This window comes from Protopterus annectens, chromosome 1.part0 (genome assembly GCF_019279795.1).
Source record: "Protopterus annectens isolate FY-2018-M chromosome 1.part0, PAN1.0, whole genome shotgun sequence".
NCBI classification, from domain to species: Eukaryota; Metazoa; Chordata; order Ceratodontiformes; family Protopteridae; genus Protopterus; species Protopterus annectens.
This window is the reverse complement of record NC_056725.1, coordinates 1375217263-1375243990: the sequence shown is the minus strand read 5'-3', so window position 1 is coordinate 1375243990 and position 26728 is coordinate 1375217263. Positions and strand designations below refer to the sequence as shown.

General features: G+C 39.7%; 1 protein-coding gene across 1 annotated transcript in view; it reads left to right on the top strand.

Annotated features, from left to right (window-relative positions):
• RNGTT (RNA guanylyltransferase and 5'-phosphatase) overlaps positions 1-26728 on the top strand; it is a 2413358-nt gene that overhangs the window by 1640901 nt on the left and 745729 nt on the right. The gene's annotated exons all lie outside the window — the stretch shown is intronic.

The window sequence follows — 26728 nt, the reverse complement described above, 5'->3', positions numbered from 1 at the left end:
TGTTTGACCATGCACTCCTCTTTAAGTCCTTTTTAAGAGGTACACCTGCGGTCCTTTTTGTCATAACTGAAGCGGAGTAATCATTGTCAGATCTTATAATGTTTTCTTTTATTTTAACTGGATAATTAGTCCATGCTGGTTTTAAAACAAGATCTTTATCTTGGCTGGAAAATAATCTATCACTCACTTTGGTGTAGGTGGACATTTCTTTATTGATGTATTGGGAAGTGATCTGTGTGCCCTCTCAGTGCCGAAGGAAAGGGCTTCAGACAGGTTCAATGTCTTAGGCAGTCAGGTATTTAGAAACTGATTCATGCTGTCTCCTTCATCTTTCTCTGGGATGTCATAAATCTTAATGTTCCTTCTGGATCTGTTTTCTAGATCTTCTATTTTTTTTCCCGAAATAGGTTATTTCGTTGCCGAAGAAATTCAGTATTATTTTCACCCTCAGTCATTCTTCCATGTAAGTCAGTTATTGCCTGTTCTGTATTTGAAATTTGTGAAGATTGTTTAAGAGCTTCACTCAGCACTTCTACTTGTTTTTTTACATTCCTCCTTAATGTTGTTTATTTTGCTTTCCAGTCTATCCATCTTTATAAAAAGTTAATTGATGCTGCTGAGTATAGACTGAATGTCTCTCTTCATCGCATTGTCCTGTATACTGGGTTTAGAGTGACTCCTTGTGAAGGAATTAGTTTATGACCAGAAAAGCAATGAACAAGGTTCTAAACTTATTTTTCTTTCAGTACTTTATTCAGAAGTAGTTTAATTATACATCCGTCAAGTTTTGAAACAAATTCTTTGAATTTTTCTGTAAACACTCTGTCAGATGTAAATGAAGCAGAGCAAAAATACAGTGCTGTTAACTGCTCACCATCTTGGCCAAGCCCCCCCCTCTCTAAGGTTTCTGATGAATTAAGCTGATTAAGAACTAATCAGTAGCAGCAGCAGTATTGTGAAATTATTGTGTAAGAAATTGAAAGTCAAAGTTAACCTGAATGTACCTATTCAGCAGTGGACAGTTAAGTGACATGAGAAGTATTTGCTTTGTAAGTGCTGAATCCATAGAGGTGAACAAGTATGGGGAGGGCAAGGCTATCTCCTTCCATTTGATGTGTGATCCTTTCTATCAGCAATACCTGCCATTCTGACTTCAGAATGACTTTACAGTGGATAGTTCTTGAGTTCCTCTTCTACTTTCCTCAGATTAGCATCATTTTCTTTCCTATTCACAGTCCTCTTGCCAGTATATGCCATGATGCAGAGTCATCTGGTAAAAACAACAATGTTAATTGATATTCAGACTGGTTAGTGTGCACAACATTTTGTTAAAATCTACCACGCTGTTTTCTTTGATCGAAGAAACAAAAGCAGTGCCTGTGTTTTTAAAAAACACGTTTTTCCGTCTTCAAAAAAAGTAGAGATGACAAGATACTTTTGCAGGATCTTAACTTTCTGTTATAGAAATAGAAGGTGTGAAGAAATATAAACTTTCAGTTTTATTAATTTTTTGCACCACTTCCAGTGTTACCCACATGCTGATTTAAATCAGGGGAAATTTGAAATAAAAAAAACAGACTTACTATAACTTAAAAGAAGTAAAACATGCTTTATTATGTGAAGAGGAACAGTGTCGTTTTTAAGCCTCAGATGGAGACTACCAACAAGTAGAATTGGGTCCTGGAATCTGTGTCTAGTTTGCTCACATGAGATTGTTTAAAGACTACCTAATTCCTATTGTCTTTGTTAATGTGTTTTCAGAATCATGAAAGTTGTACAGTGCTGCAACTTAATTACAAAGTTAGATGCCCACTGTAGTCGTTTTTCAAAGAGGGGGAATACTTGTTTTTATTTTTCCCCTCTGCTGCAGCCACTGTTACCCCTTGATTCGTTTTATTGTGTAGGTGCACGTCTTTGGCATGGCAGCTATCCAGGTAGCCTTCAGATTTTTCTCCTGTTAATACCAGTCTGTTCCTTCAGCATGACAGAGGGTTGGGTATTTAGTGGATCGTTGTGAGAGCTTTCCAACTAGTTCTGCTGGTGAATACTACTCATAGAGTCCCATCCTCTTGAAGTCAGATGTCGTTATCCATCGCTGCTGTCATCAGAGGCTTGTAGACAAAGTATGTATGATGACGCATATACTTTTACTGGGATTGACAAGCAAACATCATTCCTCTGTGCCCTCACCGAGTTCCTCTGATGCCTGAGTTGTTAGTTGATTTTATTTTAACTGAGTTGTAGTCAAGACATCATCCCTTTATACCACAGAGCCAGCTTACTGCATGTACATTCATGATGAAGTGGCCATGTCAAAGCCCCAAGCACAAAAAGTTGGGATGGACAAAGTAATAATTTTTTTTTCACTTTCTAAGTAGGATCCTTAGGTTGTGTCTCTGTATTCCTGACTGCATGATTATACCATCCCTACCTTTGTGACTCAGTCTTTCTTATTTTCAACTTGGTACTTTTCCTTCATTGGTAATTTCAGTTTTCATTAACACATCACAATTTAGCGATATTGTACCACTTAAACTATAGCTTCATAGCACCAACCACTTTCTGCTGGAAAATGGTTGGTATATTGTCTCGGTGCTGTCTAAGTTAGTCTGCCAGACATTGCCTGTTTGATACATTTTGTCCTCCTGTATGTTTTCAGATAGCTAACAGATTTATTATTTATGTGTTTCCATAAAGAATATCATGGGACAGAATAGGTTCTGTGCTTAGTACTGCTGCTGCAGACTCCCAGAGTGACATCTTTGGAAGTTGTTTTTGTTTGTTCAGCTGTATCTTTGGTTAAAGCCTACTGTGTCACTGTTTTCTGCCATTATACCTCTGTACAGTATTTTGTTGTATTATCTTTCCCCAAGACTCTGTGCTTAGATAAAACTAACGTTCAGTGTACCAGCTGTGTTGGTGTTGGGAGAGAAAACCCTGACTGTGATCCCGATGGCTATATTACAGGTAGTGTCTTAAGTGCATGTTGGAATGTGGGTGGGGATGGAAAGGAATGAAGATGCTCCACCTGCTTGCTTTTCTTGAGGTTGGAGGAGAGTGGCATGCTGGTGAAGGGGAGGATGGGTGTGTGGAATGGCCAGGGATGTGTAACTGTTGTAGGGCACAGGGTGGTTGCATTCCTATATGCAATTTCTTGTTGCTCACCTGACCTCTGAGTAGTGACACCAATCTGCAAAGGGTTAAGGTTGCAATCCATGAAACTTCAAGTCTTCACTAGTGGTGGTAGAGGCTTCCATGCTTGCCTGCCTCCCATGGGGAAATCAACCTCATCACCCACAATGAAAGAGCATTGGTGATTTTGGCTAGAGTGAATAAACACCTGGGTAAAACTGCTATAAACCTCTGGGGCAGTGAGAGGAGAGGCAAGATGCAGTGGATCATAAGTACCACATTTGAAAACTGATGATTGCATTAAAAAAAAGCATTCAGTATTGAAAATGGTGTCTTACTGTACTGACTGATGATCTTTGCAGGGACTATCCACAGGAAGGATTAGAATGTCCAGGGTAGTACTGGACTGCATACAATTCAAATAACATCAATGTATTTTCTTGACATTGCATTTCACAGGCTCATTCATCTGACCAAGAACTGTGCATTCATATTGCTTTTCACAGCCTCATAATACAATAGTAATGTCTTTCGGCTTTTCCCGGTTAGGGGTCGCCACAGTGGAACTCCGGTCCGCTAATGATTGGCAGTGGATATTTACGGTGCCGAGTTGCCAGCCCGACGCCCAACCTTCAAAGAAGGCACACCCATTCATGCACGCACCTACCTGCATGTCTTTAAACATCACTCGACCGCGGGGAGGGCATGCAGACTCCACACAGAAGGTGCTTCAGCCACCTCATAATACAATAAGTACAATAAATAAATAAATAAAGTTTCCTTTAAGATTGCAAGAAAAAAAACTTGAGCATGGTGTAAGAAATGCAAAACCGCAGTAACCTTAGATTAAATTGGAGAAGGAAAGTAAAACTCATAATACCCACACTAGAAAAACACTTGTAAATAAAACCATGTGGTGTAAAGCTACCCTGATGGGCCTACAAAGAATAATCTCAGACCCACTACAGCAATGTTTAGCTTACTCTAGATCAAACTCAGGCTTAAGTCTCATCTCATGGCCTGCAATTGTTCCTCTCCTTGATCTTTAAATTTCCCATAACTCTGCAAAATGTTGATTTTTGACAAACCTTCTAAATATATTTTCCTTTTCTCACACATCTCTATAATTTCCACTATGCTTTTAAAATCCATCTTTATTTTATCTCAAGTGCTACCCAGTCCTTCTGGGATGATTTTTATCTGCCCTAATAACTTATGGATTTTATTTATTACCCATTACTTAAATTCCCCTCTTTTTAACAAATATGTAGTGATATACCAATGCCTTTCTTTCATTTTAGTTTCTTGCATCTTTATCTTAACTCCTATAAGTGCATGGACATATATAATTATTAGATGGTGTCAATACTTTCAACTAAATGCACATGTTTGTGTCCTATATATTTTTTGTCTAGCCTATCCCAGTTATTCTATCTTGGGGAATAATTTGTAAAGTGTCCCAGAACTGCTGCTCCTGAAGTAACACCCTCCATACCAAATACTTTCATATACTACTTTTAAAATCTGCATTTTATGGTTATTGTTTCCCTTGTATGGCACAACACATCTTCAGTGCTGCAAACGAAGTGCGATTCTCAACCTAGAAATACAATGTCCTGTTGGAAACTATCTCTTTCTCTTGTAATCCTTTTAAGCTCCTTAACTACAGGGTTTGAGAGAGTAGGCAAGCTGTCAGTATTTCATCAACAACCTAAATCTTCCAGTGTTGTCATTTTTCATGTTCTAACACAATCAAAAACCTTTTCCTGTTAATATACCACCACTTGTCTCAGATATTCTGCGGAATATCCCCATGAAAATCCTGATTTTTTATCAAACTCTTGCATTAATTTCTGTCCAAATGCATATCCTGCACCATATATTTGTGTCCTACATTTCTTAGTATCAGTTTACTTTTTTTTTTGCTGTGCCTGTAAGGTTTGATTCACTCCAGTGGAACTCAGAAAGTTTGCACTGTAACTTCCAATGGGTGGAGCCTAAGCATTTTCAAAGAATCAAATTATGTCCTCACATTTCAAACAAATATTCATATCTCTGGAACCATAAGGATTATTAAAGAAGTATAAATGGCCAGCACAAACTATTTTTATAGTGGTAGTATTCTTTAGGTTCTAGGTATTCAAAATAATTTTATAAGTCACAGTAAACACAATAACCTATTACTTTTGTAATATTTTGTAAACAACTTACAATATCTCAGAAATCACTCAAGTTACACACATGCTGTCTGCAGCGTTTTATTCATCTTGGTGACAGTTTTCATATGAGGCTAAGGAGTTCTGTCTATGTTACTTGGTTGTTGAGATATTTAGAAAAATGTGAAAAGTATATCTATATAAATTAATATCATAAAAACAACAGTTAATATCTCTTTACCTGCAATAGACAGAGGTCAGATATCAAGGTAGTTAAGTTTGCCATGACGTAAGCTTTAAGATGAAATCTTTTAAAACCTTGTACAGAGTATGGCTTTGGAATTCTTGGTGCAAATATGAACAAGGAATATTTGATGCCTAGAGGCGTCAGTTGGAGTTAACTGCAGATGCACCTGGAGGCATCACTCGGATGTAATGAGTTCAAATGTTATGGCTGCATCGGGCAACACACATTATGCGAAAGTATGATCTGAGGTTGTGGTCTTTGTTTGATCTTCATACTATGAAAAAGTAATCCAGCACAAAGAGAAGGTAAAAAATAAAGGCTTTATTGTGGCAACTCCATTTAGAATAGCCAGCAAACTAGTTTTGGCTGAAGATTCAAGCCTTCCTCAGTGCAACAAAATACTCCAATTAGAGCACATCCTAGTGTCTGCTTTTATTTCAATCTATTTCAAGAGATACACCTGAAAGAGATAAATTATTGTTAAACAGAACAACCAAATCAAAATCTAGCTTAATTCATTAAGGCCAGGTCTAAATAAAGCCCCTGGCCTAATAATCCAAGACGATTCCTTGTTATTTAATATTTCATGCCAACCTGCTTTGGAAGTTCTGTGCATTTGAATTTTGTCTATTATAGTAAAATTTAATTTGGCAGTTGTGTGTGTGGTGGTATGTTTATAAAGGGCGTTGGAAATCCTTTTATTTCTAATCTCACTTAAATGTTCGCTTATGCTGTGTCTAAAGGGTCTTGGCGTTTGTCCAACATAAAAAGATGAGCAAGTACAGGTAGCTAAATAAATTATCCAGTCACTGCTGCAATTACCAAAAATTCTAATCTGATACACTTTGGAAGTATTACAGTTAGTGAATTCTTTGGTTTTCAGAATGTGTGCACATGTGCTACAGTGACCACAAGGGACACAGTCTACTAATGTATCGCCAAATAATGTTTTCTGCATTGGTACAGGTGGATTGTAACGTTAGTAATGAGTGAAACATGAGTTAATGGTTCTGCCTCTGTGGTAAGAAAATAGACATCTGTCTTGAAGTACCCCATTCAAATGTTCATGTGCAAGTAGAATGTCCCAATGATTGTTAATAACATCTCTGAATCTAGGAGTGTTACTACCAAAAGTTGTCACTAGTCTAACTGGTTGTGATTCCTGTATCTTATGTTGAGTGGTTCTATTCTGTTATTCCAAAAGTTGGGATCTCTCAGTTTTGTTTACTTTGGTTACAGTTTGGGAAATATGATGTTTGTTGTAGCCTCTAGTTATCAGCCTATTGGTTAAATCCTGTTGACACTCTTGGTAAGTTTGTTCAGAAGAGCATATGCATTTGATGCGTAAATATTGGGACTTAGGGATGTTGTTGATAATGTGGCGAGGATGGTGACTGGAAGCATGAAGTAAAGTGTTGTATTTTGGAAATTTTCTATGTACCCGAGTTTCGAAGGTATGATCTTCTTGTCGAGTAACAATTACATCCAAAAAATGATTTGTTGATATTCAATGTTTAATGTAAACTGAATATCCCATCTGTTATTATTGAGATATCTAACAAATTCATGTGCATATGTTACATCACCCCGCCACACCATCCAACAATCAACCAGATAACATCTCCAAATGTCCAACTCATCTAAAAGGAGTTATTATTGGTGTCATAAATTAACTGCTCTTCGAAAAACCCCGTGAATAGGTCAGCATAAATGGGAGCAAAAGATGCTCCCATAGCTGTACCTCTGACCTGCCAATAAGACTTCCCATAAAAATAGAAAATATTTTTTGTTAAGACATGTTCTGTTAGGGTAAGTAGAAAATTATTGAAACCCGGAGTGTATAGTTTAGATTTCTCTAACCAGTATTGAATGGCCTGTAGTCCCGCCCTGTGTGGTATACTTCTATAAAGGGAGGTGACATCCAGTGTACAAAGATACCAGTTAGATTCCAATTGTATATCCAGAATGATATTCAAGAATTCAGTGGTATCTTTTAGTCTGGACTTAACCATAGACAGTAACGGTTGTAAGTATTGAGTCAGGAAGGCAGACAGAGGTTCAGTTAAAGAACCCTTGCCAGATACAATTGGTCTACCTGGTGGGCATGTAGAATTTTTATGTATCTTAGGGGGTAAATATAAGTACTGAGGAATCGGGTCTGAAACCTTAAGTTGTATGCATGCTTGTTGATTGATGATGCCTTCCTCCATGGCTAGATCTAGAAAGCAGTCAGTATGTTTTTTAAAATTTGGCGTGGGATCAACAGCCATATGTATATAGAAGTGGGCATCAGATAGTTGTTTGTCTGCCTCAGCCTGATACATCTCCCAATCAATCACTACAATGCCACCTCCCTTGTCAGCTGGTAAAATGGCTACATTATGATTAGAACTGAGTTCATGTAATGCTTGATGTTCTTGCTTTGTCTAGTTATGTCTGATTGGTTGATACTCTTGAGAGAAATGCAAATCCTTAAGAACACATTCTTTAAATATAGCCACATGTTTATCCATAGGGGGTTGGAACTCAGGTCTTCCAAACTGAAACCCAGTAGATCTTTGAGTGTTTTCAGTATCTGAAAAAAATATTTTGAGATTAAGTAATCTATAAAAACTATTCAATTCATTAACTAAAACATGTTCGGGTACAACAAAAGTAGGTACAAAATTGAGACCCTTGTTTAGTACTTTATTATGTATATCCGACAATTCGTATTAGGAGATGTTGTGTACATTATCTATTGAGTTACAATTTTCTGTAACAATTGTTGAATGTTCTGTGTGTTTCTTTCTATGTTTTCTCCCCCCTCTGCATTTTTTGTGCCTAAAGGGTCTGAAGGTTGTTTGTGTTTGGCAACTGGAGAATCTTGATTAGAAGAGCAACTAAAATCAGTGGCAGAAGAGGACTCATCCTCTGAAGTACGACTTGGTGATTGCGCTGTTTTTTAAGTATAGATCGTGGTCTCTTCCTTCTACTGGTAGGTTTGTAACTGGAGTCAGAAAATCGGATGCTTTGAGGCCCAGTCCTGCACACTAAGTGTCTAGCTTGTACCCACAGTCTCACCTGGCGGAATACACACCGTCTGCTTGTTCATTTTTTCAGTTTGTAACACATTTTTGTGCTACGGAAACTGTTTTTTTCTCGTTTGGGGACATTTATTTATCTTTTGGGTGTTGAATCAACATCAGCACGTTGGTTTCCTTTCTATATGCTAATACTGGATGCTGCTTTCTGTGGATGTCACGAATAAGGGTTGCAAAACATATGGTTAACAAATTACACTCTATCCAGAATTTGGAATTTAAATTGTGTTTTCTGCAAAAAACGATTCGACTCTTGGAACTAATTTGAAGGTGAGACTGTGGGTACAAGCTAGACACTTAGTGTGTGGGACTGGGCCTCAAAGCCGGTAACTGTTTTAACCTCTCCAGTGTTCGCTGCATTATCTGGTGCTCAGATTCTCCTAATTGGACAAAAAATGCAGAAGGGGGAAAAACATAGAAAGAAACACACAGAACATTCAACAATTGTTACAGAAAATTGTAACTCAACAGAGAATGTACACAACATCTCCTCATACGAATTGTCGGATATACATAATAAAGTACTAAACAAGGGTCTCAATTTTGTACCTACTTTTGTTGTACCTGAGCATGTTTTAGTTAATGAATAGTTTTTGTAGATTACTTAATCTCAAAATATTTTTTTCAGATACTGAAAACACTCAAAGATCTACTGGGTTTCAGTTTGGAAGATTTGAGTTCCAACCCCCTATGGATAAACATGTGGCTATATTTAAAGAATGTGTTCTTAAGGATTTGCATTTCTCTCGAGTATCAACCAACCAGACATAACTTGACAAAGCAAGAACATCAAACATTACATGAACTCAGTTCTAATCATAATATAGCCATTTTACCAGCTGACAAGGGAGGTGGCATTGTGGTGATTGATTGGGAGATGTATCAGGCTGAGGCAGACAAACAACTATCTGATGCCCGCTTCTATATACATATGGCTGTTGATTCCACGCCAAATTTTAAAAAACATTAACTCCTTTCTAGATCTAGCCATGGAGGAAGGCATCATCAATCAACAAACATGCAAACAACTTAAGGTTTCAGACCCGATTCCTCAGTACTTATATTTACTCCCTAAGATATATAAAAATTCTACATGCCCACCAGGTAGACCAATTGTATCTGGCAAGGGTTCTTTAACTGAACCTCTGTCTGCCTTCCTGACTCAGTACTTACAACCGTTACTGTCTATGGTTAGGTCCAGACTAAAAGATACTACCGAATTCTTGAATATCATTCGGGATACACAATTGGAATCTAACTGGTATCTTTGTACACTGGATGTCACCTCCCTTTATACAAGTGTACCACATGGGGCGGGACTACAGGCCATTCAATACTAGTTAGAGAAATCTAAACTATACACTCCGGGTTTCAATAATTTTCTACTTACCCTAACAGAACATGTCTTAACAAAAAATATTTTCTATTTTTATGGGAAGTCTTATTGGCAGGTCAGAGTTACAGCTATGGGAGCATCTTTTGCTCCCATTTATGCTGACCTAATCATGGGGTTTTTCGAAGAGCAGTTAATTTATGACACCAATAATAACTCCTTTTTAGATGAGTTGGACATTTGGAGACGTTATCTGGATGATTGTTGGATGGTGTGGCGGGGTGATGTAACATATGTACATGAATTTGTTAGATATCTCAATAATAACAGATGGGATATTCAGTTTACATTAAACATTGAATATCAACAAATCATTTTTTTGGATGTAATTGTTACTCAACAAGAAGATCATACTTTGGAAACTCGGGTACATAGAAAATTTCCAAAATACAACACTTTACTTCATGCTTCCAGTCACCATCCCCGCCACATTATCAACAACATCCCTAAGTCCCAATATTTATGCATCAAACGCATATGCACTTCTGAACAAACTCTCCAAGAGTGTCAACAGGATTTAACCAATAGGCTGATAACTAGAGGCTACAACAAACATCATATTTCCCAAACTGTAACCCAGGTAAACAAAACTGAGAGATCCCAACTTTTGGAATAGCAGAATAGAACCACTCAACATAAGATACAGGAATCACAGCCAGTTAGACTAGTGACAACTTTTGGTAGTAACACTCCTAGATTCAGAGATATTATTAACAGTCACTGGGACATTCTACTTGCACATGAACATTTGAATGGGGTACTTCAAGACAGATGTCTATTTTCTTACCGCAGAGGCAGAACCATGAACTCATATTTCCCTCATTACAAACGTTACAATCCACCTGTACCAATGCAGAAAACATTATTTGGCGATACATTAGTAGGCTGTGTCCCTTGTGGTCACTGTAGCGCATGTGCACACATTTTCAAAACCAAAGAATTCACTAGCTGTAATACTTCCAAAGTATATCAGATTAGAATTTTTGGTAATTGCAGCAGTGACTGGATAATTTATTTAGCTACCTGTACTTGTTCATCTTTTTATGTTGGACAAACGTCAAGACCCTTTAGACACCGCGTAAGCGAACATTTAAGTGAGATTAGAAATAAAAGGATTTCCAGCGCCCTTTATAAACATACCACCACACACACAACTGCCAAATTTAATTTTACTATAATAGACAAAATTCAAATGCACAGAACTTCCAAAGCAGGTTGGCATGAAATATTAAATAACAAGGAATCGTCTTGGATTGTTAGGCTAGGGGCTTTATTTAGACAGGGCAATAATGAATTAAGCTAGATTTTGATTTGGTTGTTCTGTTTAACAATAATTTATCTATTTCAGGTGTATCTCTTTAAATAGATTGATATAAAAGCAGACACTAGGATGTGCTCTAATTGGAATATTTTGTTGCACTGAGGAAGGCTTGAATCTTCAGCCGAAACCTGTTTGCTTGCTATTCTACATGGAGTTGCCACAATAAAGCCTTTATTTATTTTTTGCCTTCTCTTTGTGCTGGATTACTTTTTCATAGTACGGATTTAATTGGTACAATCCGTGCACTCAGTCTACCTTGCGTGGTTTTAGTTTGTTCCTTTATTTGATCTCCAACCTGTGGGTTCCCAGGTCTGGCACAGATCTGACTTGGCTGCATATCCAGCATCTGATCCATGCTCAAAGCTCTTCCCCTACCCATAATGCCCCTGTCTCCTTCCTCCCTTCAGATCTCATTTACCTCGCTAATGTCCGCATCACGATCCGTGCTCTCTGCTAAATTTGTTGGGTAAGTGACCTTATTATTCCCATTAGCTTTATTTTTTCTAATATACTTCCCCCTTTTCTATTTTTCTACCTCCCCTCGCCCTCTCTGTCTCAGTTAAAAAACAAAACAAAAAAACTTTTTCTCTTTCCTGTCTAACTCGTGTGTGTAGTCTCTGTGTGAGTCAGTGTGTTGGGCCGTGTGGTTGGGCGTATGTCAGAAACCCCTAAACTAGGCTTCCGAAAATGCACAGAGTGCAGCCATAAGCTCTCTCCAGCTGATGGCCACTCTTTGTGCATTGAATATCTTGGGGCAGCCCGTTTGGATACCTCCTGTTCCTTCTGTGCCGTGTTTAATCCCTGGGCACTGATGGACAAGAGAAATACATTAATTTTGAAGGGTCTTCTTCCCCCTCCTACCACCTGGGTACAGGCCTCTTCTGCCCCGGCTTCTCCTTCCGTCTCCACTTCAGCCTCTGGGACTCAACCTCCCGCTAAGAGGTCTGGGGACAGAGACAAAACAGCCAAGTCTAAGGACAGGATCAGGAAGTGATCCCCGGATCACTTGGCTTTGGCCAGACCTCCAGTGAAAGTTAGGTTGGCCTCGAGAAAGGATTCTCCTCAGCTCCATTCCCCTCAGTTCTCTCCAGAGCTAGAGGAGCTTTGGACCTGGTTGCCAGCACAGGCTTCCCCTCACCACCCCTCTAGGCCGGTGTCTGTGGCCTCCTCTTCTCGCTCCACCTGCAGCCCTTTGAAAGCAGAGATGGATAGGCTAATGCGGAAGTTTATCTGCACTCAGATATAGTTGTAAGTCCTGCCTGCCCCCTCTCCATCCATAGCCGGGGGATGTGCAATCTGTGTTCATCCCTGTTTCTCCTTCTCGATCCAATCTCCAGTTTCAGTGCCTTTGGATCTGAGGCCACTCAGTGTTGAGGGGTCGGCTCCGATGGTACCTTGTACATCGACGCTGGCCATGGCCCTGAGCAGGTTGGATCTGACCAGCTTGGATCCATCTGTCTCTCGTAGCTGCAACATCAGCACTGGATCTGAGGGGGATGGTGTTGGCTCAGCCTTTTGGAGCAGAGCCTTCCGCTTGGTATCTTGGCATTTGGAGGTTTGGCTCTGGCTCCCCCATTGGGTCAGAGGGTTATGGATACGGCAATTGATCCTTCTCGTCTTCGGAGTCCATCCTGGCTCACTCTGTTTCTGGCGTGGATCCAGCCATTTTACCATCTCAGGGACAGCCTGCTACCTCTTTGCCCCAGGGCGCTCCCTCTTGGGAGCAGTGAGACGTTGGCAAGTCCTCCACAGAAACCCCCCATTGAGGAGGTTCCTTGCAAAAGTAAGTCCAAAAGGAGGCACTTGGACTCCCCACCGGAGTCCCTCATAGAAGACACCGATTTGGAGGCAGGGGCAGATTCACCCCAGCCACCCTCGAGGATGTCTCCTTTGGAGACACCATGGAAATGCTACGTCAGCATGTGGGGGGTGGTCTGCCCATAAACCAAACCCAGATGAATCTGTGTTCCTGGAAGCATTTAGCACCATACTCTCTACTTCCTGGGTGTCCACTCCCACGGATCCTCTGGTGGATCTTATTACTTCTGGGGAGTGGAAGAACCGGACATGGTGGCACCCATTCCCAAATGCACGGACAAGGTTTTGAATCCCCTTTGGACAGGACTCATTGGACTTAAGAGATCCCCGGTTGATGCCATGGTGGTGGCAGTCACCACTAAGAAGGAGCTTGCCCTGGAGAGCTCCATGGTCCACCTTCCTGACAGAGAGTCCAGGACAATAGACCTTTTTGGGAAGCAGGTGTATGCTTCAACGACCTTTTCTTTGTGTGCACTGAATTATAGGCTGCAGTGAGACCCGGTCAAGGAGGTTGCTGAATCTACCCCTGGGTCCATGTTGGATGACAAGAAAGTGTTTCCTCCTGAATGGCCACCCTGATATTTATCACTAACATCTCTATGCGTCTTCTCTCCCATGCAACAGAGGGTGCCGCTATAGCTGCCAGTACAGGCTTTGCCATGAGGCGCCATGCCTGGCTCCAGCTCTATGCCTTTTCGGAACCCTTTAAGGCATCTTTTACTAATGGCCTGTACAACAGTTTAACCCTTTTTGGGAAGTCGGTACATGACACCTTAGTCCAGAATGAGAAGAATGGGAAGACTTTGCCATCTAATTCACTTTTTGGCCCCTCAACGAACCTTCTCGAGGAATCAGCGAGGGGTCAAGTAGATGTGGTTCTGAAAATCTCAGAGCTATTCCCAGGACACTCAGGACTCGCCTTCTCCCAGGGGCAGAGGGGTATTTGATAGATGCCATCCGAGAAATCATGGGTCTCGTGAGCCTTTTTTGGAGAGACCCGCACAGCAACCCTGAAGGGTTGCCTGCCTGCTCGTCTATGGAGGGAGTCGGGGGTCACCTATTGCTACGCCTAACAACACGAGAGTCCATCACGGAAGATCGTTGGGTGTTGCAAATTATATCCAGAGGCTATTCAATCCCCTTTCTCACGTCACCTCCTCCACCCAGACACTCCACCCACATAAAGGGAGGATGTAACATTGGAAATTGCAAAGCTGCTAGAAAAGTGAGTCATCCAGCTCGTCCTCCCAAACCTGTCTGGGATAGGCATTTATTCCAAATTCGTTTTGGTGCCAAAGAAGATGGGGGACTTGAGACCCATTCTGGATCTCTCCAACTTGAACCTGTCAATGGCCAAGACGAAATTCCAGATGGTCACCCTTCTATCTATCCTGCCCTTCCTGTAGGAGAAGGATTGGATGTGCTCGATCGGCCTTTAAGATGCGTACTACAATATCAAAATGGACAGGCGCTCTTGGAGGTTCCTCAGTTTCCGGCTGGGGACCAATCATTATCAGTTCAGAGTGCTCTTTTTTGGTCTCACCACAGCCCCCAGGGTGTTCACCAAAGTGATGGCAGTGGTAACAGCTCACCTGAGATTACAGGGCATACAGGTCTTCCCCTACCTGGACGATTGGCTCCTTGTTGCCCCTTCCAGGCATCGGCTCAGTCAAGTGAGGGATTCCTTTCTTCTCTTAGCCCAGCAGTTGGGCATTACCATCAAGCTCAACAAGTCATTCCTGGCCTGATTCAAGTGTTAGATTTCATTGGGGCTCGATTGGACACAATTTAAACCAAAGTCTTTCTTACCTCGGAGAGGATTCAGTCTCTGAAGCTACATGCCCTTTGCATTCTTCAAGCTCAGTCACTGACTGTAGAAATGGTAGTAAGGGTGCTGGGGTCCATGGTGGCAATGATCAATCTGTTGCCCATAGCACATTTTTACATGCGAGTTCTTCAATGGACCTTCGCTGTCCAATGGTCTATATTAAATCTCCCTTTGTCTCATCCTATTGGGTCTCTCTGGTGTGCAGGGACTCTCTTCTGTGGTGGATTCATTCTCTAGATCTTGTTCGGGGTCGCTGTTTTCTTCCACCTTCCCTCTCGGCCACAGTGACCATGGACGCTTCCCAGCTAGGGTGTGGGGGGCACTGCTTGGGAAGGACAGTCCAAGGCATGTGGTCCCCCTATGAGAACAGATTGCATACCAACAACCTGGAGATGAGGGTGGTGCTTCTAATGTTACAGGCTGTCCATGCCCATCTTCCCCCAGGGATGATTACTATCCAGACAGACAATATGTCTGTGGTCTGGTACATCAACAAACAGGGTGGAACCAGGTCTTACCCTCATGGTCGCGAAGATATGAGAGTGTGGGAGTGTGTGATCTCCACCAGCCAATTTCTGGTGGCAATGCACATTCTGGGGAGGTCCAACATTCTAGAGGACAGGTTCAGCAGGTCTATTCTGATGCCTTATGAGTGGTCTCTGAATCCTTCAGTAGCAAAACAGATCTTTCTCAAGTGGGGTCAGCCTTGCTGCGATCTCTCCGCCTCTCCTTCCAATGTGAAATGCAGCAAGTTCTTCGCTGTGATCTCTCCACCAGGGGAAGTCTCCAGAGATGCTCTGATTCATGCTTAGCCCCCCCGGTCTTCTGTATGCTTATCCTCTTCCATTGATTCCAAAATTCCTTCAGAAAGCTTGCAGGCTGGTGAGCTCAGTTATCTTCATTGCCCCGTTTTACCCTCATCAAGTCTGGTTCCCCTCTCTGTGGTCTCATCTGGTGGCTCCACCATGGACGTTAGATCCAGTTCCGGATCTTATTTCTCATCCTTCAAGGATTTCACATCCAGACCTGGGCAGTCTGAAGCTCAATGCTTGGCTGCTCCAGTTCCCATGATAGTCAGGACTTCCGGCTTATCTTTGCCTGTCAAAATAATCCCTAGTGGTGGTTCATAAGTCTTCCACCAGAAAGGTGTACTCCAACAAATGGAAGCATTTGTTGATCTGGGGTACGCAGTATGCCCTAGATCCCTACACTGCCCCAGTTTCTGCTGTTCTGGAATTTTTGAAAGGAAAACAAAAATCCACAGTATAAAACGCGCCAAAGAAAGCTCAAGATTAAGACCAAAACTGTTTATAGAAGCACTTTTCGTCCCCCTTAATTGAGGGACTTCCTCAGATAAAGAACAACTAATGCAAACAGTTTAATCAGCGAAATTAAGTCATATGATCGTAAAAAACAATGAAATCCTACTATTTGAAAGCCTTCTCATTAATGACTCTTCAAAGTCACTCTAAAACCATATTCATTACTTAAAGCTGCTGAACTAATAAAATTATATTAGGTTGTATGTTCCACAACCATAACAGCTGTTTGGTTTTTAATTTTTCAAATGTATTTCTGAATTAAATAACGCTACTAAAAACTATGACAAAAAAATACTTAACGAAAATATATAATTAATCTTACAAGATCCCCCACTCACATTAAAAAACTGATGTGGATGTTATATACTTTTTGTTTGTTTTATAAAACAGCACTTCTTATGTTTAAGATCGTCATAAAGTCTATAAACTTATAAACAAGTCAACCAACAAAAAAATTATAAATAAATGTGTATAATTATATATATAATTATTATATATATATATATATATATATATATATATATATATATGTATATTCTTTCCTATCTCTCAAGGTTTTTCAGCTTCAAAATGCAAAGAATAGAATACACTTCATTCAAACCTGGAAATTGGCAAGCACTAGTACATAGTTGCCACCTAAGCTCCAATCTTTCCAATAGGAGTGATTCAAGGCCGCCTCTCCCATCGGGAACAATACAATTAGTAGCTCTAAATTTAAAGCTGTGCTCGGGGTGGGCTCCAGTATGTCGAGCCAGAGCATTCTCCTGTTTCAACCTACTGATGTGGTAAAGATGTTCATATACCCATTCTCTCAGCCTTCTATCCGTTTTACCAATATAGAAGGCCGGGCTTATGTGACAACTACGTACTAGTGCTTGTCAGTTTCCAGGCTTGAATGAAGTGTATTCTATTCTTTGCATTTTGAAGTTGAAAAACCTTGAGAGATAGGAAAGAAAAAAAAAAAAAAAAATATATATATATATATATATATATGTGTGTGTGTGTGTGTGTGTGTGTGTGTGTATGTATATATACATTTATACATTTTTTGTTGGTTGACTTGTTTATAAGTTTATGGACTTTATGATGATCTTAAACATAAGAAGTGTTGCTTAAAAAAAAAAAAAAAACAAACAAAAATGTATATAACATCCGCATCTGGTTTTTAATGTGAGTGGGGGATCTTGTAAGATACATTATATATATTCGTTAATAAGTATTTTTTGTCATAGTTTTTAGTAGCATTATTTAATTCAGAAATACATGTGAAAAATTAAAAACCAAACAGCTGTTATGGTTGTGGAACATATAACCTAATATAATTTTATTAGCTTGGCAGCTTTAAGTAATGAATATGTTTTTAGAGTGACTTTGAAGAGTCATTAATGAGAAGGTTTTCAAATAGTAGGATTTCATTGTTTTTTACGATCATAAGACTTCATTTGGCTGATTATTTAAACTGTTTGTATTTGTTCTTTATCTGAGGAAGTCCCTCAATTAAGAGGGACAAAAAGTGCTTCAGTAAACAGTTTTGGTCTTAAGCTTGAGTTCTGGAATTTTTGGCAGGGATTTTTCAGCAGGGTGCCAGTTCTACATTCAAGGTTCAACTTGCAGCGATTTCTAATTTTCATGTAGGTGATAATATGGCTTCCTTAGTATCCTCTAAGCTTTGCAAAGCTTTCCTAAAAAGCACCTTTCTTCTTTGGTCCTTGGTGAAGGACCTAATGCCGCCATGGGATCTTATGTTAGTTTTGCAAGCTCTAGATTCATCCACGTTTGAGCCTGCAGCCTCTGTGGATCTGCAATTTCTGTCCCGGAAGACGGCCTTCTTGGTTGTTATTACTTCTGCCAGGAGGGTTTTGGAGCTTCAGGCTTTATTGGTCAAGCATCCTTAAATGATTTTTCATAAGGATAGGGTATCCTTGCATACTAATCCATCTTTTCTCCCTAAGGTAGCTTTGCTGTCCAATATTAACCAGTTGATTAATCTCCCGGTCTTTCCCAAATTTTCAAGACAAGGGAGAATATAAATTCCACTTGTTGGTTGTGCACAGACAGTTACGCTTTTACCTGCACTGGACTAAATCCTTTCACAAGTATGACCAGCTCTTCGTTTCCTACTCTAAACCCTTTTTCGGGAAACCAATATCTAAGGTCACCATTGCCCATTGGATTTCCCAGTGTATTATTCTGGCGTATTCTGCTAGGGGGTTTATCCCTGCCAGGTCATGTGAAGGCACATTCCACCAGATCTATGGCTGCTTCAGTGACCTTTTGGTCCAGAGTTTCGTTAGATGATATCTGCTCTGTGGCCACTTGGGCTTCATGTCATACCTTCATTTCACATTATAAGTTAGACATCATATTCAGGAATAGGTCATCCTTTGGCACCACCGTGCTCCGCAATATCCTTCCATGAGGGCCTCCCAGGTGTTTAGTAGCTGGGGACTCTGTCCCACAGGTTGAAGATCAAATGAAGACAAGAACTTCAGATAAAGAATTTATGTACTCACCATAACATTCCATCTGAGTTGTTCTTCATTTGTCTTCAACCATCCCTCCCTCCTTCCCCCTGCCTTGCACAGGTTGTCTGGTGGTCTGACGAGTAGAGGATGTAGTCACTTCCTGCTGTCCTCTTACTCTTCCCTTTTTATTTGCACAGATGTTTAGTATGTGACAAGGTGTTGAGTCTGGTGTGGATGATAGCTGGGCAGCAAACTCGATCTGAAGGGAAGAAGGAGACGGGCATTATGGGTAGGGGAGGAGCTTTGAGCTTGGATCAGATGCTGGATATGCGGACAAATCGGATCTCTGCCAAATCTGGGAACCCACAGGTTGAAGACAAATGAAGAGCAACAACTCAGATGGAACATTATGGTGAGTACATAACTTCTTTTTTTTTTCAAAGATTTGTATGAGCAAAAAAAAATAAGATGCTGAATTCAAAACAGCGAATGCTAGTGTGTATTAGCTGTTGTGAATTCAGCATTTTGAGTGGAGCTCGCACTATTCTAGGGATCAGGAAATGTACCCTTTCCCTGACTGTAGTGCTTTCTCGGAGTTTGTGTATATAAATAGCAGGGAGTGTGGGGGGGCTTGCCCCCTGCAAAACATTTGTAGAAGTCCGGAAGTGCAGGTCGTTTCACTCAGTCAACATTTGTTGAATTTCTTTACGAAGCATGCTCGCACTTTTGAGCATTCAACGTTCCTGATTCTGACATTTCAAGTCAGGTAAGTAAAGTCACACAAGTGTGTTGCGACATTTTAAAGGGAAACCGGCTGTAAGGCCCTTTACATTCCATGTTAAAATTGACAAAGTTTTCATTTTGTTGTTTTAAACTTATGCAGATATTCTTACTAAGAATGTATGCATACTTTGTAGGTCTTGATTTACGTGAATAAATTGGTTGCAGATTAACAAAGTTGCATGAACTCATGTCTCATCTTTCTAAACAGTATGATAAGTTATTTGCTTCAGTGGATTAATAGAGAAGTTGACTATTAGAGTAGCAGTACATTTATATGCAGTACAGTTAATGTATGATTTCACATAGTTGGCTCAAGGAAGGAAAATACATTATTTTGTTTTAAGAGGAATGTAGTTAGGAGTAGTAGGAAGTTAGGTTGGGATTTTTTGGAGTGATAGAGGAAGTAGCTTGTATGGACTAATCAGAGAAAAAGAAAAGTGGGTAGTATGGTGTATGTATTAAATTATCCTGTGGTAGTACAGGAGCATTGCCAATTGTTGTATAGGTGTTCATTGAGTAGAAGTTTAAAATTGGTGGTAGAGATAGTGTTGTTTATGTGTTGGGGTGTGGAGTTCCAGAATTTTGCTATTTGGTTAGAAAACAGAGTCATCGAAGCTGTTATTGGCTTTGGTAACTTTTGCTAGCAGTTTATTGGATAAGCGAAGGGTAAGGTAGGTGGAGTATGGTTGGATTAAGTTTTTGAGGGAAGGACAGTTATTGGGTTGGTGTATAATGGTGTGGCAACTGTAAGTTGATTGAATGCTAGTAGGTGTGGTAGTTCAAGCCATCGTAACTGTTTTAAGGCAGTGCAGTGGTATATACGGTTGGGGAGGTTGGTTGCAAATTTAGCAGTTTTGTGATAACAGGCCTCAAGTTTGTTAAGATCAGATTTCCTAAGGTTAGTAAAAATAGGGGAGGCATACATTAAGGTAGATAGTAGGTATGCTTTGCAGTAGATTGTCTAGTGGTAGGAGTGAGAAATGTTTTGGCTCTATATAGTGAGCCCAGTTTAATGTGGACCTTTTTTATGGAGAGTGCTATATGTTTGTCATATTTTAGTGAGTTATCGATCATGAATGCTAGTAATTTGGTGTTCTCAACAGGTTCAATTTTTGTGTTGTTGGATGCAAGGGTGTGGAAGGGGGTTGATGGAGGTGAGATTTTTTTATTAGTGGAAAGCATAAGTTTTGTCTTGTTAGGGTTTGAGATAAGTTGATTTTCTGTTAGATAATGCTCAATGTCAGTGAAGGCCTTTTGGGTTCTAGTTTTGAGTTCAGAGAGGGTGGGAGCTGAGCAGATTATAGTGGTGTCATCAGCATATTGGACCGTTATGGCTTGGTTATTGACAGAGCTAAATTTATTGGTAAAGATAGAGAAGAGTAGGGGGCCTAGGATGGAGCCTTGTGGAATGCCAACAGAGACTGACAGGAGGGTAGAGAGTTCTTCTTGCCATTTGACTGCCTGTTGATGTTCAGACAGGTAACTACGAAACCATTTTCAAGACTGTTTTTCCCTGCATATACCCCCCACACCTTTTTTAAACTGCAGTTCTCTCAAAATTTACATTTATTGTCCCTCAGAGTATACTGCTGTTCCCTCTAACAGATCAATTGAAGAGATCACAGAGTGCAGGTTCTGAACATCTCTTAATTGAAGTTGTTATATTGAGTGAATCAGTTTACCTCTTGCCAATTTCCATTTTGACAAGCCAGACACCCGTAGTCTTTTAAGACATTTATTTAATGAAAATCCCAGCAGTCTTCATTTTACTTTCATTATTTAACAAAATTATTTTACAGACAAGAGAGAAAAATACTACCCTTAAATAAATCTTTGTTCTTTTTGTCTATTCTTGTATAATACATTTGTATATCAACGTTTTATAACTTTACCCTTCTTATTCCAAGTTTCTGTGTTATGCTGCAGTGTAACAATGTAAGTGATAATATTACTTTATTTTTTAATGGCTTACTGTTAAAGTCCGCTACCAGTTAAGAAAACAGTTATTTCATCATACACACTATGCGTTACTGTGCTTATGATTTTACTTTTTATATCAACTACTATTTTATAATAATATCAAAACATTTAGCACAAAAATGTATGTCAAAAGTTATTGTATTTGCATTAATTTTTTCACACACACACACACACACACACACACACTGGTGTCAGTATTTTGAGTTTACCCCTCTCTTTACCAAGTTCACTTCAAGTCTTTTGCACACTGATCACCTCTCATCTGCACTGTCTTTGGTTCAAATCCCAGCTTCTCCTAGCTGGCACAAAACAAGTCTCATGTTTTTCAGCTTTCCTGCTAGTTCACACAGCTCAAAATGGGACTAATATTGTCAATTTCCTGCCAGTGTACAGTAAGTGTAATTATCTATCAGTCTTCTTTTCATTCCTTATCGTTTTGCAATACCAGCATCTGATTTGAATCCAGGCTTCCCGTCGGTCTTCTGGTTCATTCCTGGCCTTTTCTCTGTCATTCAAGCATTTTCTTTAGAAACAAGGGAATCTATTTCACCGGCGCAGTCTCTCTTGGGCACATTTTCTTTACCTTGCTGACTGTTGTTCTGTTGACTGAATTTTATCTTCTCCGAAGCCAGATATATGTTGTTGACCTACCAAAAAAAAAAATTCTAAAAACAGCTGGGTATAGCAGCAGTGTGAATCTGACCTCAACCTCACAACTCCTCTTAATGACTGGAATTAACTTGCTCCTCTTTACTAGTGTAAAGTAAGTAGTAGTTTTTCACAACTATCCTGGCATCACCAATTTTCAGCTCCTTTCCTTTTTGCCATAGTTTTGTCAGAAACATCTACTTCTGTTGGCATGACTAACTTTTAACCAATATATATCTTGGATTCTTTATAAAAGCTAAATTATGAACACGCGCAGTCCATTCTCTGTTAATAAATCTTCTTGGGGAACATCAGTCTAGGCACTTATTTCTGTCTTTGTAAAGTTAACACAGTTCACTCCCTCCACATTCTCTGATACTGCAGAAAACCCCAGAGTTTTTTCTTTGTGTTCTATCTTGTAGGTATACCATTTTCTGAAAAATAAATTCTTTCGTCTGTGTCATTTTCCCTTTGTTTCCATTCTGAGCCCTTCAAATTTAACAGTTCATCAGATTGCTTATTTAATTCTTCTATTCTGAACCATTTCTCATTTGTTCTTATGCAGTCTTCCAAAGTGTTACTTATTTTATTTATTTTTGAATGTGTCTGATCTGATTTTTCTTCTAGTTTTCTGGAAGCCATTTCCTCAATTGGTGCTGCACATAGGCTTGTCTCCTACTGATCTGCCTTGAGGATCTTCTCATCCAGAACATTTTCTTACTTTTCCCCATGTTTTCTTTTTGATGACATTCAAACAGTGCATCTGCTAGCCAGTAACTGAATTTCTGCAGATTTGCTTCTATTGTTTTTTTAAGAATTTCTCAGTTTTCTCACTGATGGACCTCTAGTTAATATGCTTCACAGTCGGACACCATCCTGAGAATCCCCAAACAGATGTAATATTATGGCAAGCACATAACATTTATTTTTCCGCTTTATGTGAGTAGGTGTGGAAGATTTTTCAGTGGCTAAGCAAATCCTGCCTGAGTTATTTGCTGACTGTATTGTACTTTGCCATCAGGCAACAAAACTGTCTATTAGAAAATATTGTTAATAGAGGTCACTTCATTGGGGTTGTAACTCCTTCCAGTATTTACTTTCAGTATGTCTTCATTGTGGATAAGTTTGCACCCCCCCCCCCACTGTCATTATTTGCAAGTCAGTCTTTCCCAATCTTTTCTAACCTCTTATAGTTTCTCGTAGCTGTCATGCAGTATTTATATGCCCTACTAATTATCCCCTTTATAACAGAAGCTTATGTTCTAAATGCAAATAAAAGCTAATATAGACTTAACAGTCTTCTGTCCCTTTCTCTTTGCCTATATTCTTCAATCCAAGGCAGGGAGGACAGTCTGTAAAATGCAGTCCAAACTTCTGCTTTTGCCAAATTTCTCTAGTAAATTCCAGACCCCCTATTGCCTATTTTCTGTACCTCTGTTTGCAGTAATCCCTTTTCTCCATCCCTATGACAGCTTAGCTCTTAGAATACTTTCTGCAACTTTGTGAGTATAATATTCTGCATGGTAGGTCTAATTTCTTCTAAATATCGTTAAAGCTTTCCATCCAAAATCCTCCTCTCCCTTTATTTTTTTAACTTCCCTCCAGTTTCATCATCACCCCCTTCAATTTTGATTTGTAGCCTTCTGCTTATGTATATAAGCCTTAACTGCATAGTTCTAAAGTGTCTTTCAAGTCAGGTAATCCTAAACCACCTTGTTTTGTGGGTAAGGATCAACTTATCCCATATAACTGTTGTTTTCTTCTCCTCCCAAATAAATTCCTTCATCTTTTTATTAATTATTTTTATCAACCAATGGAGGTGTTGTAGATGATGTGTCTGACCAGTATGTAAAACTAAAGGAACTTAAAAATGTCAGTTCTTGTATCTTACTATCCATATCCATAATCAGGAGCTTTCAACTTCTCAGTTTTTGTGTTATCTTTTGTTTAGTCTTTTCCCACGGGTCTATATCGCAACATCGAGTGTCCAAAACATCGACCGCCATAAGGTTGAACTTGGAAGATTGAAAGATGAAAGTATTGAAGCCGCGGAACATTGACTTCTTTCCCAGGGAAAGAAGTCTGTGGGCCGTTTACACGCGTTCGCTATTTCCTCCACTGTGGTGCGATCTCGGAGTTGGTATATTTATGTAGGGGCGGTTAAATGGTTTGTGGTGTGCGTGTGTTGTGTGTTTCTCGGAACAGCGATTTTTTTCCCTGGGAAAAATTTCTGTTCTGAGCTTTCGATCATATCACATTTCGAACTTCCAAGTTCGACCTTATGGCGGTCGATGTTTTGGAAGTTTGATGTGATATAGACCCTTTTCCCACAATTCCTTATCTGTCATAATTCATGCAGCTAAATACGTCATCTTATCATGTCTCCATAAATATGGACATTGATGAACCAAATCATATGGGGGATACATAGTTTTCTGCTGTAACCTTTGTTTTATCTTCATTAAATGTATACCACAAAAAGACTTTTAACTGTCCCTTTCTGGATTTATCAAGTACAGCGTAATGTCATCTGCAGGTAATTGCTAGCTTTTGTTGATTTCCATACCATTTCCAGTTATGCCCTTGAATTTCTGCTTCCCTTATTTTCTTTGCCACTGTGGCTCTAAATATAAAGCAAATAAGTGGGAAAGAAGGCACCCCTGTCTGATTCCTCTTTTAACACAGATTATAGGAGAAAATCCTCCCACCTTGATTCTTGTTGCCTACCCTTCATGTATTCTCCTAATTAACTCAGTTATTCTATCAAGGAATGCAAATGTTCCATTGTCCTACTCATCAAATCCTAGCTGACTCTGCTGAATACTTTCTGTGCATAAAGACCCACCAACAGTATCAGTATTTTCCTGCATTCCACATCCCTCTGGATCATCATTGTTCTAATGTTGTCAAATGTTTGCCTGCTCTCCACAAAACCACAGTGATCCATGTGTGTTAGTTTTTGACAACATTGATCCATGTCTGTCAATTTTTTTAACACCTTTGCTATTCTCTTAGCCACTATAAACATAAACACTTCATAGTCATGGTTTAAAATTGAAATGGGTCTAAATGGTCTTTACCACCTTTGGGTAGTACCACCTCTACAATTCACTTCCGAGATGCTGGTGCTTCTCCCCCTTTTAAAATGCTATTAAAAAAAATCTTCAAGATCTTTTATCACTTTCTTCCCTCGTAACTTCAAAACTTCTACAGGAATACCGTCTGTTCCTGGAGAATTTTTTTTGATATTTATTAAACTTTTTATTTATTACTAAGACTTGCTCAGTGCAGACTTCATTGCAAACGTTTTCTGAAAATACATGCTTGTCAACCTATCAGGCTAGATATATAAATAGACCATAAACATACTTCAAAACACTCTGTGTACAATTTTAATTTTACTGTGAATCATTGTCATATTGTAAAGCTACCCATGCTTGTGTAGTGTCTAATGATCATTTGTAGGGATTAAGTAAGTGACTATTTTTCTTTGAAGTCTACGCTACTTAATGCACCTGCAAGGTTATTAAACTTCCGCATTGTTCTGAGAGGAATAAAAGCCTCCATCTTCAATATTATGTGTAAGGAAATACTGTATTTTCTTGGCCATGAAGCTGACTTGTTGCCTTTTTGAAAAACAACTTTATTGCATACAACATCAACACACAAGAGAGGGCAGTGCATCCACCCCTACCCTTAGATGGCATCTAATATAGCAGTGAAACTGCTGGTGTTAAAAATCTGATGTTATCCATGTCATCATTCATCATGATAGGGTCTAGGATCTGAGCCGGCCAGATCCCACAGATGGATCCAAGGCTCTAGCTCCTCCCTCTCCCATAATGCCCTGCCACCCTCTTATCCCTAGATTTCATTTGCCGTGCATCCCATGCAGACGTATGTTCTATTGGCTCGAGCAAGTTAAGTGTTTCTTTCTTCTGTTTTTTATTTTTTTCTCAGTGTAGTTGATAGTTTAGTCAGTTAGTGTAGTTATATTTGGTAATTATTATCCTTATAACTTATCTCCCCTCCCCTAGCTTTAATTAGTTCTAGTTAGTGTGCATGGGTTTTGGCACCCTTTTTAGTTGGGGCTAGGTTATCTTCAGTGTAGTGTTTACTTCAAATTGTTTTTCTGTTATGTTTGATAAGCCTGCAGACTTTAAGAAATGCTCCTGTTGCACTCGGAAGATGCCTAATTCCGACTTGCACGAGGAGTGCTTGTATTCTTTGGGCTTTCAGCACCTGGAGGTTGAATGCGACATTTGTGCCACATTCAACTCCAGGGCCTTGGCAGACCACCATAATAAGCTGTTACTTAAGGCTAAGGTTCATAGGAGACCTTTTGTTTCATCAGCAAAGGCTTCCTGTTCAGATCTGAAGAGGAAGTCACCTTCCTCTCAGCCTGTTCCCTCCAAGAAATCACGGCTGTCAGATCCTAAGTCTCCGGATCCAATTCCAGCCTCGTCTACCTCGGATTCGAGGTCTTCAGAGCTGAGAGCAGTGGAGCCGTCCCTCAGATCTAGGGCCTCCTCGGATCAGAGGCCCTTAGGTC